Source organism: Manis javanica, chromosome 7, assembly GCF_040802235.1.
Source record: "Manis javanica isolate MJ-LG chromosome 7, MJ_LKY, whole genome shotgun sequence".
Lineage (NCBI taxonomy): Eukaryota > Metazoa > Chordata > Mammalia > Pholidota > Manidae > Manis > Manis javanica.
Window position 1 is genome coordinate 91,021,852 of NC_133162.1, and position 20,316 is coordinate 91,042,167.

A 20,316-nucleotide genomic window follows, 5' to 3' on the forward strand; every position below is an offset into this window, starting at 1 on the left:
GAAAAGCAGATGCACAATACCTAGACATTAAAACAGTATCATAGAAAAGGAATATGTACAAAATGCCATTTACCTCATTGCCTTGGTTTACATTACCTCTATTACATTCATTGTCATTGTCTTGACTGTATTATCTAAGCTTCTTTTCCTGTTTACAGGAGAATTTTTGATTCTGTAAGTTAAGGGCAGAGACCTCAGCCAATAGTGACTTTCAACATTACTGTTTGTGTTGGCATTCTTCATGAGTGCTAAGGATTCAGTAAGTCATGTAACACGAGTTGAGATTCAAGTTGTTAGTTTTATTTTTAATGGAAGCCTCATTATCCTGGGATGAGGGGATACTTACTGCAAGCTCCCCTCAGAGCAATGGGAGGGAGAGCCCACAGACAGCAGCCAGAATGATCATGTTTCCAAACCCAGGGGTGCAGGGCGAGGAGGGGAGTCCCAGGAGCTGCAGACAGAAGCTGCACCCCATTCACATCTGTGCTCAGTGCTGCTCTTCTCCCTAAACATCTTAAAGTGCCAGTTTTGCTGGGCATGTCACTCTGAGCAGATACCAAATGCAGCCCATTTTTTGAGTCAACACAAAACAATGCATGCTGCCAAGAGTAGCATTTCTGTTCCATGGATCCCAAAATGGCATCCACCTCCCCTTTACTCCGGCAGTCCTGAGGATACAAAAATGACTGGATTCTATCAAATCTTGTCTTCTTTCTATACTTGAATGAAATGTGGTAAAAGGGAATCTGTTGGATTTTGCTGTGCTCGATCACATCAATAGTTCTGAGACGAGAGGGCAGGGGTTCTGGTTATAAGCCTTAGACTTCAAGAAGCCACTCAGACACCAAGCCCTGAATGGAGGTATAAAGTGGGGATTCCCATGAAAGAAAGGCGTCAGGTTGGATAATTCACACACTATTCCCAAAGAGTAATGGTGGATCTTGCTGAAGAAGGAAGTCAGAAAAACAAAGGTTATGGCAATTTAGAAGAGCTGCTCACTCTCTCAGGTGGTTTTATCCCTGACTTTTGCTGGGATCATTTTTCCTTCAGTGTCTCACATTTTTACTGTACTAGAATTTTGTCATCATGGATACTGGTTAAGGCAAAAGACAGAGAAATCAACTCAGTGCTGGCCACTTTTCACTCTGAGAAGGAAATGCTAAACCAGCAGAGTAAATCCAGTGTGCTATATGTCACTTTGATGTGAGTCTCTGAAATGGTGAATTCCAAAAATTCTGCTCCTCTTCCTCACCAACTCAACTCACTCATTTCAGAAGTGGTCATGGTCACTGGAGGTCGTACACAGGCAGGGGCCACCAAATCAATGAGGGAACAACTAGAACAGTGACCCTATGACAACTGTTAGGCCCTCCTTGCCTCCCCCTGGCACCTCACCAGTCCTGAGCCCTCATCTCCTGTTTCTGGACTGTAGTGTCTCTCTCTGAAGGACTCTTGAGTTCTCATACTTGCCCCTCAGCTGACCACAGACATGCAACAAGAATTAATGCCATGAAACTGATGAAGCATTTGGAGCCTCTTGGAGAAAGAACCTAAGCAAATAACAAATAGTATTATTCTTTTTCTCCCAAGCCCTCCCAGCTTTATACGAAGATTTAAGGAAATATTGATTTTACTTCCCTAGCAAGAAAGAGATGTAATTAGAGCTCTGAGGTTTCCCCACAAGGCACTAGCGGGGAAATCTGCCAGCATTTTGATAAGATAAAACATGGAACTTTCTATTCCATGCCAATTGCTCCTTTCTCTGGGACACAAAGTCATCTTTATGAGTGTACCTAGAAAGAAACAGAGAAAAGCCATGAAAATCAAGGGAAACCAGGTCACCCTCTAGATTCTCCTGGGAAGCCTTGCAGACTCTGCAGCCCAGTCCCCTGAGCCAGCCGCACACCAGCTCCTAAGGGAGCCTAAGAAAGGAGTCCATGAAGAGACTGCAGGAGTGGAGAATAAATAAAAATCTAAACAATTCTTCAAATGTTTACTAGCAATCCTGGATGAACTACATGAGAAAGGACATTTTATTCAAATCCCATTTCAACAAATCTCATCACAAAAAAGTCTCCCCCTCAATGTCATCCAAACTTCCCAAATGACTTAACAAGGGCTCTACAACACTTTACTAATGGCATGCCATATGCCAGCCCACGCACCACACCCTACAGTGATCTATTTCAGGCGAGAGCCAATCTCAAACCTTATTTCAAGACAACCAAGCTTTTGACTGGTGGCTTGAAAGAGCAGCAGCTTTTCCACCTCTTTGCCTTCTCAAAAATACCCTTCCAGATGCTTCCTATGAACCCAGCAAGGCCCAACTAAATTCCCACCTGCCCCCTAGGGCTGTATCCTTCACCTAACCTACAGCAGAAGTAACTTTCCCCTCTTTGGAATGCCCTTTGTCTCTATTTTATGGGATGTGTTTTGTATAACTTTATTATGATTATTACGTACTGTGCTGTCTCCCCTTCTGGACCATCACCTGTGAGATAAAAATCTTGAGGAGGCGCCCAGTGTGTCTTTAAAAATGGCATGGTGTACTTCCTGTAGCCCATGGCCACTCAAGGCACACTTGTCCCGACAGCAGCTTGAGAACCATTTGGGAACTCAGGAATGGAGAGTCTCCATCCCCACCCGAGACAGACTCGTCAGAACATGCGCTGAACACACTACGCAAGTGACTCAGATGCGCATTAAAGTGCGAGAAACACTGCTATAAATAATGGATGCGCAATAGGTATTTTTTAATAACATAGGCTAACTACTACACAAAAATCTATCCCTCATCTATCCCATTCTGTAGGTGGCAGATGATCTGGGGAGTGATCTCATCTCCTTGCTCCCACTCTAGCTTGCCTTCATGACCTCCATGCATTTAGGCAGCAAGTCCTTTATTCATTCACTCCTGAAACTGAAGGGGTGCTTAGTTACCCCTTCAGTTAGAAACTGAAGGGCTGGTCACTCTGCACACATTTCACACATCTCAATGCACTGAACCAGGTTTGCAGGTTTGGGGAATTTAACTGGAATGAGCGTGGTATATTATTCAGTGTAAGGGGATCCTGGTGCTTGTCCCCTCCACGAACTCTTGGTGGGTCGGGAGGGACACAACCCATTGCCTGTCCCAGGATCCAGTTCTCCAGGACCTGACTCTCCAGTGGAACGAAGTCCTGCACCATGCTGAAGTCCCAACCTCAGCATGCACCCCAGTCATCAGGAAAGCTTGTGAGACACAGAACATTGGCTCCAAAGCTTCCGATTCAGTAGACACTGACATACAAACAGGGAACAAATGTACAGGCAGGAACTCTAGATAAAGCCACCTTTATTCTTTCTGACTCTCTGATAAGATTTATCCTATATAAGCTTGATCCCATGGGTGTTTCAGAGATATTTGGAGAAAAAATTTAAGAAGTGAGGCCTTCATTTAATGAAGCCCATTGAGAAAACCAAATCCAGAAAGTTTACCAGTTCCTGATCAGAAAAAAAGGACCTGGTTTTCCACCCGTGTCATAAGTTTTGTGTATTACAGCAAAAGCTATGTCAGTAAAGGTAAAGGGACCAAGACTCAGCCCATGGCAGAAAGCATGAACTGTGCTACAGTGGAGAGCTGTATGGTTAGCTTAAGTGGAGAGCTTGTCTTTTGCAGATGAAAACTCTGCAGGTGCATCCTAGCCCAGAGCTCTTTTGTTCTCTATCTGCAGCTGTGCTTGGGTGAAGGCGGACACTTTTCCTGGCCCCAGACTTGCCTTCTCTCATGTACCTCACCTTCCACCTAGCCTCATCATGACACTAAGACAGCCTATAGAAAGAGGAGTGGGAGTGTCTGGAAAGTTCCACCTCCATTCCCAAATTCCTCCCTCCCATCCACTCACCTATCACCTTCTAAACCCAACCTCAGTGGCAAATATAATGAGAACACTAGCCAGCACAGGCTCTAGTATTTCTTGGACTCCAACTGCAACTTCCTTTTGGACATCACTCACCCAATTCCTGTGGTGCCCCAGTCCCAGTGGTCTGTGACATGTTCATTGGGAATGCCAGAATATGGCTCAATTGGGAATGCCAAGCCCCAAGACTAGCCAGCTTCCAGAAGAATTCTATCCTCTATTTCCAGACCATTCCTTAGTATGCTAAACTTGGTTATCACCAGAGGAATATCCATCAAGTTCCTAAGTGTCTGGGGGCAGCTAGGAGTAATATTAAGCCCTCCCTCCAACATCCAACCAAAATGGGTGTGAAATTTTGCAACCAGCATCCAAATTCCTGAAGTCCTTCCCTTCACACAGTCTACCCTGTGTCCACTCAGTCAGTGTCAGCCCTCGTCTGCTTCTGGTGCGACTCCTATTTGGGTGCCTCATTTTCCCTGTATTTCCTGCCTCTGACCAGCTCCTGTCTACTGGTCTCATGTTGCTGCCTCTCCTTTCTAGTTTGGCCTGTCCACATGGTCTTTTGATGCCTTGGCCCCTTTGGCACAGCCTGGCATCTCTCAAACTCATCCCACTGCCTAACTCTGGTCGTAGATGGTATCAAGTCAAAAACCTCCACGAGAACTTGCTTTTACAGGCATTACAAGGTCAGATACTGTGTCTACCTACGTTTTCTATTCCTGCCACACTGCCTGGTATATAACAAGTGTTTAAAGAGTATCATTTGATGAATGAATACCTTGCAGATATATCACACCTTAGGCAGACAGACAATGAGTTAATACAACTTTTATTGTACAAGTATTTCTAGAAAATCAAGTCTTTCTTATAACCCAAAGATTCAATGCTCACAAAGGACTTTGAAATCCACAAAATAACAGTGCTGTAAAACAGTCAATTGTTCCTGAAAAAAGGAACAGATTGCACAATTCATTCTGGGTGTAGCAGGCAGAAGTGAGCAAGGAGGAAGAGAAATGGGACATTATGGGGAAAAGAAGAAATAATCAATAAACAAAGCAAAAGTCACCCTTATCATAATCATCATCTTCAACTGATTTTTCTTGAAGTTTCTGAAGCTTTAATCTTAAGGATTTTACCTGTGTTGGTTTGAAGGGGAAGAAAAGGAAAACCAAATTACAATAGCACTCAAGCAAGCTCATTTTGTTAAAGCTAAGAACATTTAGAAACTATTTTGAAAACTGAACTTCTTTATTCTCCTTTTAAAAAAAGAACCACAAATTTATATTCTTTCAATGCCAGATGCATTTGTGTCTTTTAAAAAAATTATATCAAGAATGAGTGCAACTTGAGCATAAAATCCACAGAAAGTTATTTTAAACAAAAATATCACACTGTACCCTTATCTGCATGAAAAGTGCATAATAAAAAGAAATACAAATTTCCTAACCTGACCAAATGATTTTTAGTACATGTTCTGAAAATCACATTAAAATTTTGAAGGTAAACACACCAGAGTTGGAAGAGAAACCAAGAGAAAAACATGAACTTAAACTCAGCAGGCAGTCCTGATGACTGGATGAGAATGACAAGAAGAACTCTATGAAGTCCTAAGCTCATACTTTCCACTGTAGGAAAGGGCATTGTCATATTTAACCACATAGAGACTCAATGATCCCATCCTTTGTCTACATGCTCATTTGTCATTATTTTTCTTGTCAATTAGAGTCCCCAGTATTTTCTGAAGATAGAATCTTGGCCTTTTAATGGATAGAGTTAGGCTTGCTCCCTGGAAAATGCCTTCCGCCATCCTTTGCATGGCTTTATGCCTGCTTTTCCTCCAACACCCACCCCAGGAGTCACCCCCTTCAGTCTGTGTAAATGTCCTTCCTCTATGTTGTCATTGTGACCTGTACTTGTACCATTCACATCATCCATTGAACAGATATTCCGTGAGTGCCTCTCAGATGTCATGCACTGTTTGAGGTGTTAAGGATCCAGCACAAAAATAGCCCTTTGGACTTACATTCTTGTGTAGGAAGACAAAATACAAACATAATGAGTAAGTTTTATGGAGCCTTAGAAGTGATCAGTGCTATAAGAGAAGAAAAAAGTAAAACCAAGTAAGGGGGTTCAGGAATGCAGGTAGATGGTGGAGCTGTGATTTTAAATAAGGCTCACTGAGGTGGTGACATTGGAGCAAAGATTCCAGAGTGGTAACGGAGTGAAGTATGAGGCTCTCTGGAAGAAGGACATTCCCTCAGAGAGAAGAGCCAATGCAAAGGCTCTGAACAGAAGCATATCTGGCATTGCCAGGGAAAAGCAAGAAGTCCAGGGCTGCAGTGGATTGATTAAGGGGCAGATTGCAGATGAGGTCAGATCAATGAGGGATGAATTGTGAAGAGACATGAAGACCATTTAAAAGGTCTGATTTTACTCTGAGGGTCATGGGGAGCTAATGGAGGGTTTTGAGCAAAAGAGTACATGATCTGGGAGGCACAGCCAAGATGGTGGCGTAAGTAGAGCAGCGGAAATCTCCTCTCAAAACCACATATATTTTTTAAAATACAACAAAGACAATTCTTCCTAAAAGAGAGACCAGAAGACATAGGAAAACAGCCAGACTACATCCACACCTGCGAGAACCCAGCGCCTCGTGAAGGGGGTAAGATACAAGCCATGGCCCTGCAGGACCCGAGCGCCCCTCACCCCAGCTCCGGGCGAGAGGAGAGGAGTTGGAGTGGGGAGGGAGAGGGAGCCCAGAACTGCTAAAAATCCAGCCCTAGCCATCCGCACTGGAGCGCAGACACAGTGCATGCGTGGGGTGCTGAAAACTAGGGAAATAGGATGGCAAGACCTGTGAGTGGGTCCCTGCAGCCGATGCCATAGGGACAAAGAAAAGCGAGTGCTTTTTGGAAGTCTTAAAGGGACAGGGACCTCACAGCTGGATGAAAGCATCCTGGGACACTTAGTCCAGCAGCTGGGAATCCTGGGGAACTCTGGGCACCCTAAACCCCTGGATAGCAGGGCAGCTCAGAGGCCCCTCACAGAGATAAACAGCCTCCCAGCCATTTCCCCTCCAATGCATCTCCACCATATCGGAGCAGCAGCCCGAGGCAGGTCAAACCCACAACAACAGCAGAGATAAACTCCATAGCAGCCAGGAAAGAATCAGAAGCCCCGTCTGCATGCAGCTGCCTAGCACAAGCCACTAGAGGTCGCTGTTCTCCCAGGAGAGGAAGGCAACAAACCAATAAGAAGGGACGTTCTCCCAGCCATCACTCGTGCCAGGTGGGCAAACTATATCACCTTAAAAAGGCAGAATTTGAGGCAGACAAAGATCACAGAGACAATACCTGAGAAGGAGACAGACCTAACCAGTCTTCCTGAAAAAGAATTCAAAATAAAAATCATAAACATGCTGATGGAGATGCAGAGAAATATACAAGAGCTAAGGGATTAAGTCTGGAGAGAGATTACAGACGTCCAGAGGGAGATTACAGAAGTGGAACAAACTCGGGAAGGATTTATAAGCAGAATGGATAAGATTCAAGAGGCCATTGATGGAATAGAAACCAGAGAACAGAAACGCATAGAAGCTGACACAGAGAGAGATGAAAGGATCTCCAGGAATGAAACAATATTAAGAGAAATGTGTGACCATTCCAAAAGGATCAATATCTGCATTATAGGGGTACCAGAGGAAGAAGAGAGAGAAAAAGGGATAGAAAGTGTATTTGAAGAAATAATTGCTGAAAACTTCCCCAAACTGGGGGAGGAAATAATCAGACCATGGAAGTGTACAGAACTCCCAACAGAAAGGACCCAAGGAGGACAACACTAAGACACATAATAATTAAAATGGCAAAGATCAAGGACAAGGACAGAGTTTTAAAGGCAGCTAGAGAGAGGACAAAGGTCACCTACAAAGGAAAACCCAGCAGGCTATCATCAGACTTCTCAACAGAAACAATACAGGCCAGAAGAGAATGGCATGAAATATTTAATGCAATAAAACAGAAGGGCCTTGAACCAAGAATACTGTATCCAGCACGATTATCATTTAAATATGAAGGAGGGAATAAACAATTCCCAGACAAGCAAAAGTTGAGGGAATTTGCCTCCCACAAACCACCTCTACAGGGTATTTTAGAGGGACGATTCTAGACGGGAGCACTCCTAAGACTAAACAGATGACACCAGAGAAAAGAAAATCACAGCAAAGAAAGCAGACCAACCAAATACTAACTAAAGGCAGAAAATAAAATCAACTACCCACTAAAAGCAGTTAAAGGAAACATGAAAGAGCACAGAATAAAACAAACAACATATAAAGCATGGAGGAGGAAGAATAAGAAGGGAGAGAGGAAAAGAATCTCCAGACGGTGTATATAACAGCCCACTAAGTGAGCTAAGTTAGGCAGTAAGATACTAAAGAAGCTAACCTTGAACCTTTGGTAAACACAAATCTAAAGCCTACAATGGCAATAAGTATATATTTTTCAATAGTCACCCTAAATGTAAATGGACTGAATGTACCAATTAAAATACACAGACTAATAGAATGGATACAAAAGCAAGACCCATCTATGTGCTACTTACAAGAAACTCACCTCAGACCCAAAGACATGCACAGACTACAAGCCAAGGGATGGAAAAACATATTTCATGCAAAAAACAGGAGAGAAGAAAGCAGGGGTTGCAGTACTAGTATCACACAAAATAGAGTTCAAAACAAAGAAAGTAACAAGAGATAAAGAAGGACATTACATAATGATAAAGGGCTCAGTCCAACAAGAGGATATAACCATTATAAATATATATATATGTACCCAACACAGGAGCACCAGCAAAAGTGAAAAAAAATACTAACAGAACTAAAGGGTGAAATAGAATGCAATGCATTCATTTTAGGAGACTTCAACACACCACTTACCCCAAGGGATAAATCCACTGGACAGAAAATAAGTAAGGACACAGAGGCACTGAACAACACACTAGAACAGATGAACCTAACAGACATCTATAGAACTCTGCATCCAAAAGCAACAGGATACAAATTCTTCTCAAGTGCACATGGAACATTCTCCAGAATACACCACATACTAGGTCACAAAAAGAGCCTCAGTAAATTCCAAAAGATTGAAATTCTACCAACCAACTTTTCAGACCACAAAGGTATAAAATTAGAAATAAATTCTACCAAGAAACCAAAAAGGCTCACAAACACATGGAGGCTTAACAACATGCTTCTAAATAGTCAATGGATCAATGACAAAAGTAAAATGGAGATCCAGCAATATATGGAAAAAAATGACAACAACAACACAAAGCCCCAACTTCTGTGGGACACAGTGAAAGCAGTCTTAAGAGGAAAGTATATAGCAATCCAGGCATATTTAAAGAAGGAAGAACAATCCCAAATGAATAGTCTAACGTCACAGTTATCAAAATTGGAAAAAGAAGAACAAATGAGGCCTGAAGTCAGAAGTAGGGATCAGAGAAGAAATAAACAAAATTGAGAAGAATAAAACAATAGAAAAAATCAACGAAACCAAGAGCTGGTTCTTTGAGAAAATAAACAAAAAAGATAAGCCTCTAGCCAGACTTACTAAAAGAAAAAGAGAATCAACACACATCAACAGAATCAGAAATGAGCAAGGAAACATCACAACAGACCCAACAGAAATAGAAAGAGACTACAGAAATACAAAGAGACAGAAATACATATTAGAGAATACTATGAAAACCTATATGCTAACAAGCTAGAAAAACTAGAAGAAATGGACAACTTCCTAGAAAAATACAACCTTCCAAGACTGACCAAGGAAGAAACACAAAATCTGAACAAACCAATTACCAGCAAAGAAATTGGAGCACTAATCAAAAAACTACCCAAGAAAACCCCTGGGCAACATGGATTTACCTCGGATTTTAACAGACATACAGAGAAGATATAATACCCATTCCCCTTAAAGTCTTCCAAAAAACAGAAGAGGAGGGAATACTCCCAAACTCATTCTATGAAGCCAATATCACCCTAATACCAAAACCAGGCAAAGACCTCACCAAGAAAGAAAATTACAGACCAATATCCCTGATGAATGTACATGCAAAAATACTCAATAAAATATTAGCAAACTGAATTCAAAAATATATCAAAAGGATACACCATCACCAAGTAGGATTCATCCCAGGGATGCAAGGATGGTACAACATTTGAAAATCCATCAACATCATTCACCACATAAACAAAGAGAAGGACAAAAACCACATGATCATCTCCATAGATTCTGAAAAAGCATTCGACAAAATTCAACATCCATTCATGAAAAAACCTCTCAGCAAAATGGGTATAGATGGCAGGTACCTCAACATAATGAAGACCATATATGATAAACCCACAGCCAACATCATACTGAACAGTGAGAAGCTGAAAGCTTTTCCTCTAAGATCGGGAACAAGACAGGGATGCCCACTCTCCCCACTGTTATTCAAGGTGGTACTGGATGTCCTAGCCACAGCAATCAGACAAAACAAAGAAATACAAGGAATCCAGATTGGTAAAGAATAAGTTAAACTGTCACTATTTGCAGATGACATGATACTGTACATGAAAAACCCTAAAGACTCCACTTCAAAACTACTGGAACTGATATTGGAATACAGCAAAGTTGCAGGATACAAAATTAACACACAGAAATCTGTGACTTTCCTATACACTAACAATGGACCAATAGAAAGAGAAATCATAAAAACAATTTCATTCACAATTACATCAAAAAGAATAAAATACCAAGCAATAAACCTAACCAAAGAAGTGACAGACTTATACCCTGAAAACTACAAGACACTCTTAAGAGAAATTAAAGAAGACACTAACAAATGGAAACTCATCCCATGCTCTTGGCTAGGAAGAATTAATTTCATCAAAATGGCCATCCTGCCCAAAGCAATATTCAGATTTGATGCAATCCCTATCAAATTACCGGCAACATTCTTCAACAAACTGGAACAAATAGCTCAAAAATTCATATGGAAATACCAAAGACCCTGAGAAGCCAAATTAATCCTGAGAAAGAAGAATAAAGTGGGGGGAATCTCACTCCCTAACTTCAAGCTCTACTACAAAGCCATAGTAATCAAGATGATTTGATACTGGCACAAGAACAGAGCCACAGACCAGTGGAACAGATTAGAGACTCCAGACATTAACCCAAACATATATGGTCAATTAATATTCGATAAAGGAGCCATGGACATACAATGGGGAAATGACAGTCTCTTCAACAGATGGTGCTGGCAAAACTGGACAGCTACATGTAAGAGAATTAAACTGGATCATTGTCTAACCCCATACACAAAAGTAAATTCAAAATGGACCAAAGACCTGAATGTAAGTCATGAAACCATAAAACTCTTAGAAAAAAACATAGGCAAAAATCTCTTGGACATAAACATTAGCGATTTCTTCATGAACATATCTCCCCGGGCAAGAAAAACAAAAGCAAAAATGAACAAGTGGGACTATATCAAGCTGAAAAGCTTCTATGCAGCAAAAGACACCATCAATAGAACAAAAAGGTACCCTATAGTATGGGAGAATATATTTGTAAATGACAGATCTGATAAAGGCTTGACATCCAAAATATATAAAGAGCTCATGCACCTCAACAAACAAAAAGCAAATAATCCAATTAAAAAATGGGCAAAGGAACTGAACACACAGTTCTCTGAGAAAGAAAATCAGATGGCCAACATACACATGGAAAGATGCTCCACATCGCTAGTTATCAGAGAAATGCAAATTAAAACCACAATGAGATATCACCTCACACTAGTAAGGATGGTTACCATCCAAAAGACAAACAACAACAAATGTTGGCGAGGGTGTGGACAAAGGGGAACCCTCCTACACTGCTGGTGGGAATGTAAATTAGTTCAACCATTGTGGAAAACAGTATGGAGGTTCCTCAAAATGCTCAAAATAAACTTACCATTTGACCCAGAATTCCACTTCTAGGAATTTACCCCAAGAATGCAGCACTCCAGTTTGAAAAAGACAGATGCACCCCATGTTTATAGCAGCACTATTTACAATAGCCAAGATATGGAAGCAACCTAAGTGTCCATCAGTAGATGAATGGATAAAGAAGATGTGGTACATATACACAATGGAATATTTTCATCCATAAGAAGAAAACAAATCTTACCATTTGCAACAACATGGATGGACCTAGAGGGTATTATGCTCAGTGAAATAAGCCAAGTGGAGAAAGGCAAATACCAAATGATTTCACTCATCTTTGGAGTATAAGAACAAAGGCAAAACTGAAGGAACGAAACAGCAGCAGAATCACAGAACCCACGAATGGACTAACAGTTACCAAAGGGAAAGAGACTGGGGAGAATGGGAGGGTAGGGAGGGATAAGGGTAGGGAAGAAGAAAGGGGGTATTATGATTAGCATTTATAATGTGGGGGGTGGGGGAAAGGGGAGAGCTGTGCAACACAAAGGAGACAAGTAGTGATTCCACACCATTTTGCTATGCTGATGGACAGTGACTGTAATGGGGTTTGTGAGGGGGTCTTTGTGTAGGGGAGAGCCTAGTAAACAATATTCTTCATGTAATTGTACATTAATGATAACAAAAAAAGGGGTATTACTGCCTGATAGGATAAAAATAACTGCAAATCAATGATTAATGCATGCTTTACATATCCTTAATTTTGATCTTTTAAAGGGTGTCAGATGATCAGCTATGGAAGTACATTTTTCTGATAATATTTCTTTCTCTTAAAAAAAAGCAGTTCCTGGATGGTGGTCTCCAATAGGTTCTTAAGAATGGTATAAAAGTCATACCAAAGTGTGGGCAAAGGCTTTGTTTTTGTTTATACAGAGGATCAAAGCCTAACTTGGCTACCCAGAAAATGAATTAAGATACGATATGAAGAAGAACTTCAAACATCAACATCCTCTGGAAGAGTCATTACAGAAGATGATCATCAAAAAACTTAAACAAAGATCCTGGCACTGTTGCAGTTGTAGCTGCATTCATCCTGCTGGATCCTGGACTTGCCATTGGAATGAAGAAGGAGCTATCTAAGCTGGCCTATGCATACAGTAAAACAACAAATTTGACTGGATCTATATTGTCAGAACTCAACCAAGAATTAGGAGAACTGCAAGTTCCAGTGCTCCAAAATCATGCAACTATAGACTATCTACTGTTAAAAGAACATATGGGATGTGAACAGTTCCCAGGAATGTGCTGTTTTAATTTGTCTGATTTTTCTCAAAATATTCAAATTCAGTTAGACAATATCCATCATATTATTGATAAGTTTTCACAAATGCCTAGGGTACCTATCTGGTGTTCTTGGTTTCACTGGACATGGCTGGTAATTGTAGGTCTGCCTTTGTTATGTATCTGTATTCCTATTCTGTTCATGTGTGTAAGCAATTTAATTAGTAGTTTGTTCAAAAAACAAATAACCCAATTAAAAAATGGGCAGAGGAACTGAATAGACAGTTCTCTAAAAAAGAAATACAGATGGCCAACAGACACATGAAAAGATGCTCCACATCGCTAATTATCAGAGAAATGCAAATTAAAACTATAATGAGGTATCACCTCACACCAGTAAGGATGGCTGCCATCCAAAAGACAAACAATAACAAATGTTGGCGAGGCTGTGGAGAAAGGGGAACCCTCCTACACTGCTGGTGGGAATGTAAATTAGTTCACCCATTGTGGAAAGCAGTATGGAGGTACATCAAAATGTTCAAAACAGACTTACCATTTGACCCAGGAATTCCACTCCTAGGAATTTACCCTAAGAATGTAGCAATCAAGTTTGAGAAAGACAGATGCACCCCTATGTTTATTGCAGCACTATTTACAATAGCCAAGAATTGGAAGCAACCTAAATGTCCATCGATAGATGAATGGATAAAGAAGATGTGGTACATATACACAATGGAATACTACTCAGCCATAAGAAGAGGGCAAATCCTACCATTTGCAGCAACATGGATGGAGCTGGAGGGTATTATGTTCAGCAAAATAAGCCAAGCGGAGAAAGAGAAATACCAAATGATTTCAGTCATCTGAGGAGTATAAGAACAAAGGAAAAACTGAAGGAACACAACAGCAGCAGAATCACAGAACTCAAGAATGGACTAACAGGTACCAAAGGGAAAGGGACTGGGGAGGATGGGTGGGTAGGGAGGGATAAGGAGGGGGAGAAGAAGGGGGGTATTAATATTAGCATGCATGGGTGGTGGGAGAAAGGGGAGGGCTATACAACACAGAGAAGACAAGTAGTGACTCTAAAACACTTTGCTATGCTGATGGACAGTGACTGTAAAGGGGTATATAGGGGGGACCTGGTATAGGGGAGAGCCTAGTAAACATAATATTCATCATGTAAGTATAGATTAATGATAACAAAAAAAAAAGCAGTTCCTGTGTGGTGACCTCCAATGAGTTCTACACAATGGTATAAAGGACATATAAAAGTGTAGGCAAAGGGTTTGTTTGTGCTTATACAGAGGATCAAAGCCTAATTTGGCTACCCCGAAAATGAACTAAGATACGATATGAAAAACAACTTCCAACATCAGCACCCTCTGGAAGACTCATACCAGAAGATGATCATCAAAAAACCCCAACAAAGATCCACACACTGCTACAGGTGTAGATGCACTCATTCCACCGGTTCCTGGACTTGCCATGGGAATGAAGAAGGAGATATCTAAGCTGGCCTGTGCATACAGTAAAACAACAAATTTGACTGGATCTACACTGTTGGAACTCAACCAAGAATTAGGAGAAGTGCAAATTGTATAGCGCTCCAAAATCTTACAACTACAGACTATTTACTGTTAAAAGAACATATGGGATGTGAACAGTCCACAGGAATGGGTTGTTGTAATTTGTCTGATTTCTCTCAGACTGTTCAAGTTCAGTTGGACAATATCCACCGTATCATAGATAAGTTTTCACAAATGCCTAAGGTGCCTAACTGGTTTTCTTGGTTTCACTGGAGATGGCTGGTAATTATAAGTATGCTTTGGTTATGTAACTGTTATTCCTATTATGTTAATGTTTGTGCACAATTTACTTAGTAGTTTAAAACCTATACATGCTGAAGTTACTATACAAGAAGATATGTCAAAGAAATAATCAATCTTCCCATGTTTTCTTCCACCTGCTACTTCTATAGCTTTTCTTCTTCCTTCCTAATTACAACCCATAAACAGAATTCATGCCTCATATCGAATTTACCATGTACCACAATTCTTCCAAGTGGTAAAGATACCTCAAGACAAATGCTGGGCATAGAAGCCACAGGGCATAAATATGCAAAGAAGTAAAAAACTAACCTTTTCAAACAATAAGGCTTCTCTCTCACTTACCAACTTTACATTTCCCTGTATGGCCCCGGAAGATGACTGGTTAGCCAGAGACGGGTAAGATTCCTCAAGGGAGGAACAACCTAAGACAGGCACAGTTGCAGGGGGGCCATCAGGTGAGAAACTGGGGATCAACAGAGGTGAGGCTTAGAACCTCTTCCCCCCTGTTCTGAGAGAAATCTGCTGCATCCGTGGATGTTTATTGCCCTTGTCTAGCTTGGATTAACACATAGTCTGCAGGCACATACCTGATCATTTACATTTGCTCTCTTACAACACTAAACTATGTTTTCTACCTTTATCTTGCATCTACCTACCACTTCAGCATTTCATTAAAAACAATAATAATAATAAAGAGAGAAATGTGGTATCCACATATAAATCAAGCATAAAAATCAAACGAATATTCATATTTGGACTGATTGTTTATAGTTCATAATGCATGATCAAAACCGAAAGTTTCTGTGGTGACTGCCCTTGTACTGTTCACCATGTAACTTATTCACTATGTAAGAATTTGTTCTCCATGTAAGAACTTGTTCGTTATGCTTCAGAAGATGGAGACTGATGAAAATTAGGCTTGGGGTGGATTAATGATTGTGCATTGAGCATTGACTCCCCTATACAGAATTTTATTGTTGTTAACAACCATTTGATCAAAAAAAAATAGGAGAGATGCCCTCACAAATAAATAAATAAATAAATAAAATAATTAATTAAAATAAAATAAAATAAAATAAGAAATAAATAAAATAAAGTACACACTTCCAATTGTAAAATAAGTAAGTAACCAGGATGTAATGTATAGCATTAGGAATATAGTCAAAATATTGTGACAACTTGGTATGGTGATAGCTGGTACCTAGAATTATCATGTATATAAATGTTCAATCACTGTGTTGTACACCTGAAACTAATGTAATACTGTATGTCAACTACCGTTCAATAAAAAATAATTATCTAAAAATAATAATAATAATAATTAGTAGTTTGTTAAAACCTATACATGCTTATGTTACTCTACAAGAAGTTATGTCAAAGAAATAATCTTCCCATGTTTTCTTCCATCTGCTACTTCTATAGTTTTTCTTCTTCCTTCCTAATTACAACCCTTTAGTAGAATTCATGCCTCATATCGAAAATTACTGAGTATCATAATTCTTCCAAGTGGTAAAGATAGCTCAAGACAAATGCTGGGCATAGAAGCCACAGGGCATACACCTGCAAAGTAAAAAGCTAACCTTTTCAAAGAATATTGCTTCTCTCTCACTTACCAACTTTACATTTCCCTGTATGGCCCCAGAAGATGGCTGGTTAGCCAGAGACGGGTAAGACTCGTCAAGGGAGGAACAACCTAAGACAGGCAGACAGGCACAGTCCCAGGGGGCCATCAGGTGAGAAATTGGGGATCAACAGAGGTGAGGCTTAGAACATCAGCCCCCCTGTTTTGCGAGAAATCTTCTGCATCCGTGGATATTTTGTTGCCCTTGTCTATCTTGGATTAATACTTAGTCTGTAGGCCCAGACCTGATCATCTACATTTGCCCTCTTACAGCACTAAATTATGTTTTCTACCTTTATCTTGCATCTACCTACCACTTCAGCATTTTATTAAAAAAAAAATAAGGGAGAAATGTGGGATTCACATATAAATCAAGTATAAAAATCAAATGAATAATCATATCTGACTTGATTGTTTATAGTTTATGATGCGTGATCAAAACCGAAAGTTTCTGTGATATGACAGCCCTTGCACTGTTCACCATGTAAGAAAATAACTTATTCACTATGTAAGAACTTGTTCACAAGTAAGAACTTGCTCGTTATGCTTCAGAAGATTGGAGACTGTTGAGAATTAGGCTTGGGGTTGATTAATGATTGTGCATTGAGTCCCCTATACAGAATTTTATTGTTGTTAACAACCATTTGATCAATAAATATGAGATGCCTTCTCAAAAAAAAAAAAAGAGTACATGATCTGACTGATGTTTTAACAGGTTCATTTTGACTGCTGTGGAGGGCAGAAGTAGAGTGGCCAGGCAGGAGGCCACAGAAACCACCAAGGAAGGAGGTGATGGTAGCTCTGATGGTCATGGGAGCAGTGAGGATGGTGGGAAGCGATCAGATTCTGGATATTTCAGAGGATGATTGGTTGAAGATAGACCCAGCAGGATTTGCTAAGAGATTGCATGTTGGGGGTGAAAAAGAGTCAGGATGATGCTGGGTGATTAATCTGAGCCACTGGAGAACGGGCTTGCCAGAAATGATCTTAGTACTTATCACACCATGTTATGGCTCTTGTTTTGCTTTGTTTTGTCTGTGCACTCCATGTGGCGGACAGGACTATTCTGTGTCTGTGTGGAAAGGGGCAGCACCCACCCTTATCTGGTCCTTCATTGTTCTGGGCACCAAACAGGTCACCCTACCCTCCCACCGTGCTTTGTGAATGGGGTGTAAATGGCAGGGAGAGCAATCACTTCTGCACTGAAGCATTGAATGGATGTTGCAGGATCCCTTAGTGTTCTCCTGCTTTCTCAGTGACCAAGGGGGCCGTATGTTCAGAGGCACAGGATGAGTTCCTGAGTGACTCTATGGAGCAGAGCCCCAGCCACCACTGTGGAACATGCAGCATAAGCAAGAAACACAATTTTGTTATGTTAACCCTCTGATATCGTGCTGACTGGTTCTAACCTATCCTAACTCACACCATCTCCAAAGCCAGGCACAAGGTGTTGTGCTAGGCGTAGGAGGCAAAAGTTTTCTAAATGAATGAATGAGTGAATGGTCACTTTAACCCTTTTATCCTTGAATTGTTCCATATTACAAATGCAAATTTTATCAGCAATTTAGTCTTACATATTAGGAATAGAAGAAAGTCTGTGTGGGTGGTTCAGTTTCTACATAAAGCACAGCATTATCATCACCACACCCAAACGGTGGTATTAGTAAATATTTCCTACAGCTGAAGCAGAAAAACTATAGGAAAGAAGGTCAAAGAAAACTTCATTTAGAGCCATCACCCACCTCACCTTACCTCCCTCATCCAGTTATCCCTGTGGGACCATGAACTGATGCTCCAGGATATGTTTGAATGGAAGCAGAGCCACTAATGGGCATGTCTTACCCAGTGACACAGCCATGAGAGACGGCAGTGTCCTCCTTTCCCTCCAGCTTCCACACCCTGAGGGGGCCTGACTTGCAGGCCCATTTCCCTCCTTATTTCCCCCTCTGCACACCTAACTAACATTTCCTTTTATCAAAATTCTCTCAGCCCTACCCAATCCCTGGCGCTGTCCCCAGGCACCTATTTCTTAACTGCATAAAATACACATACTGTCAATTCCCATTCATGGTCGTTAGATTCTATAAAGTGGCCAGGGGTATTCAGTCAGCAAATACTAAACCACTGCTTCCAGAGGAGACACGGGGTTAGGCCCCTGAGAGCCTCTGGTCACAATATTTTTGTCAACTGATTGATACGTAACCTCACTTTATATATGTTTCAGTTTAAAGATACCTTATGTAATATATATTGTTGATTTCACTAACACTGAACTCTCAGCCCCCAGCACTGTAGCTCCTGCCTGAATGAAGTTTACCCCACATGTAGCAGCCTTCTTACACTTAGCAGCACTACACAGCCCTCAGCCCTATGCTTGGGGGCCATCCTAAACTGTGCAATCACCAACAAAAAGCCCAAAAAAAGGGAAAACATGACACTAACGAGACCAGAAAAGGACACTTTTCACAGGATCAGCACTGAAACAGAAGGCAGAGGTTCACCGAGCTCCACCTCAGCTGGGAAAGTACACACTGGGCGACTCAAATTTTTAACCACACTGCACTTATTCACAGGTGACCAGGAAAACACTGCAAACATCAGCTTTGGAGTTACCAATAATGTATCAATAAGCAAATTTGCACATACAAAATCCATGATACCATGGATCAACTGTACTTAGAGAGAGAGGGGTTAAGGAATTAGAATATACTCTCAAAGGCCCAGGACACTGTACTCCAAATCTTTCAAAAGATGTTTCCAAAGGTCCTTAGACCAGCCCTTTCCCCAGTCCCAGAGGCTTCCTGGTGGTAGGAACAGTCCAGGGCCTCCACACAAGCACAATGGGCAAACAGCCTCCCCAGGCAGCGCTGGTGTGGCATGCAGCTCCAGCTGCCAGGAACCTCCTTTCACATGGGAGCCTTGCACCCCTTCCCCATACTTTGCCCTGTGCATCTGTCTGTTCCTGAGTTATAGCTTTTTATAATATACAGGTAATCTAGTAAGTAAAATGCTTATCTGAGTCCTGTGAGCTCCCATAGCAAATTAGCTGGACCCAACAAAAGGGTTGTTGGAACCTCGGATCTATAACGGGCCAGTCAGAAGCACAGGTCATGACTTGGACTTGTGATTGGCATCTGAAGGCAGGCATCTTGTGGAGTTTGAGCCCTTAACCTGCAGGATCTGATGCAATCTCCGGGTGGATCGTGTCAGAACTGACTGACTAATAGGACACCCAGCTGATGTGACAGACTTTTGGAAATAGAGAAACACCCCTCCACGTCAGAATAAATGGCTAGACCACTTAATGCCTTTGTGCTTTGTATGTCTGCCTCTCAGATTCTCTTCTTATGCCTTAGACAAGTCAGCCCAAGAAACCGTCGTCCTAGATACTGTGGTCCATCTTAACAAGGTTAATCTTTTCACTAAAACAAAAATGAATCGAGCATCTGTGGAGTGCCAGGAAGTATGTGAAGCAGCAGGCATCCAAAAATGTCACTAGACTAAAAGAAGTGACATGTAAGCATGGAGCTCATAGTCACATACAAAACCTGGACCCATAAATAAATGATCATTAAATGTGGTGAATGCTACAATGAGGCATGTCCAAAGTGCTATGGGAACAAAATGGAAGGAGGAATTCATTTGATCTCAAAGGGGTAGGAAATATCTCACAAGGAAGTGGCTCTGGAGCCACACCAAAGGGTAAGTAGGAGCTTGGCA

At 41.1% G+C, this 20,316-nt stretch overlaps 1 pseudogene; it reads right to left on the bottom strand.

The window, feature by feature from the left end:
- Positions 1 to 4,711: 4,711 nt before the first annotated feature.
- The window catches only part of LOC108403195 (disrupted in schizophrenia 1 protein-like), a 79,705-nt pseudogene continuing 64,100 nt past the window's right edge, over positions 4,712 to 20,316 (bottom strand).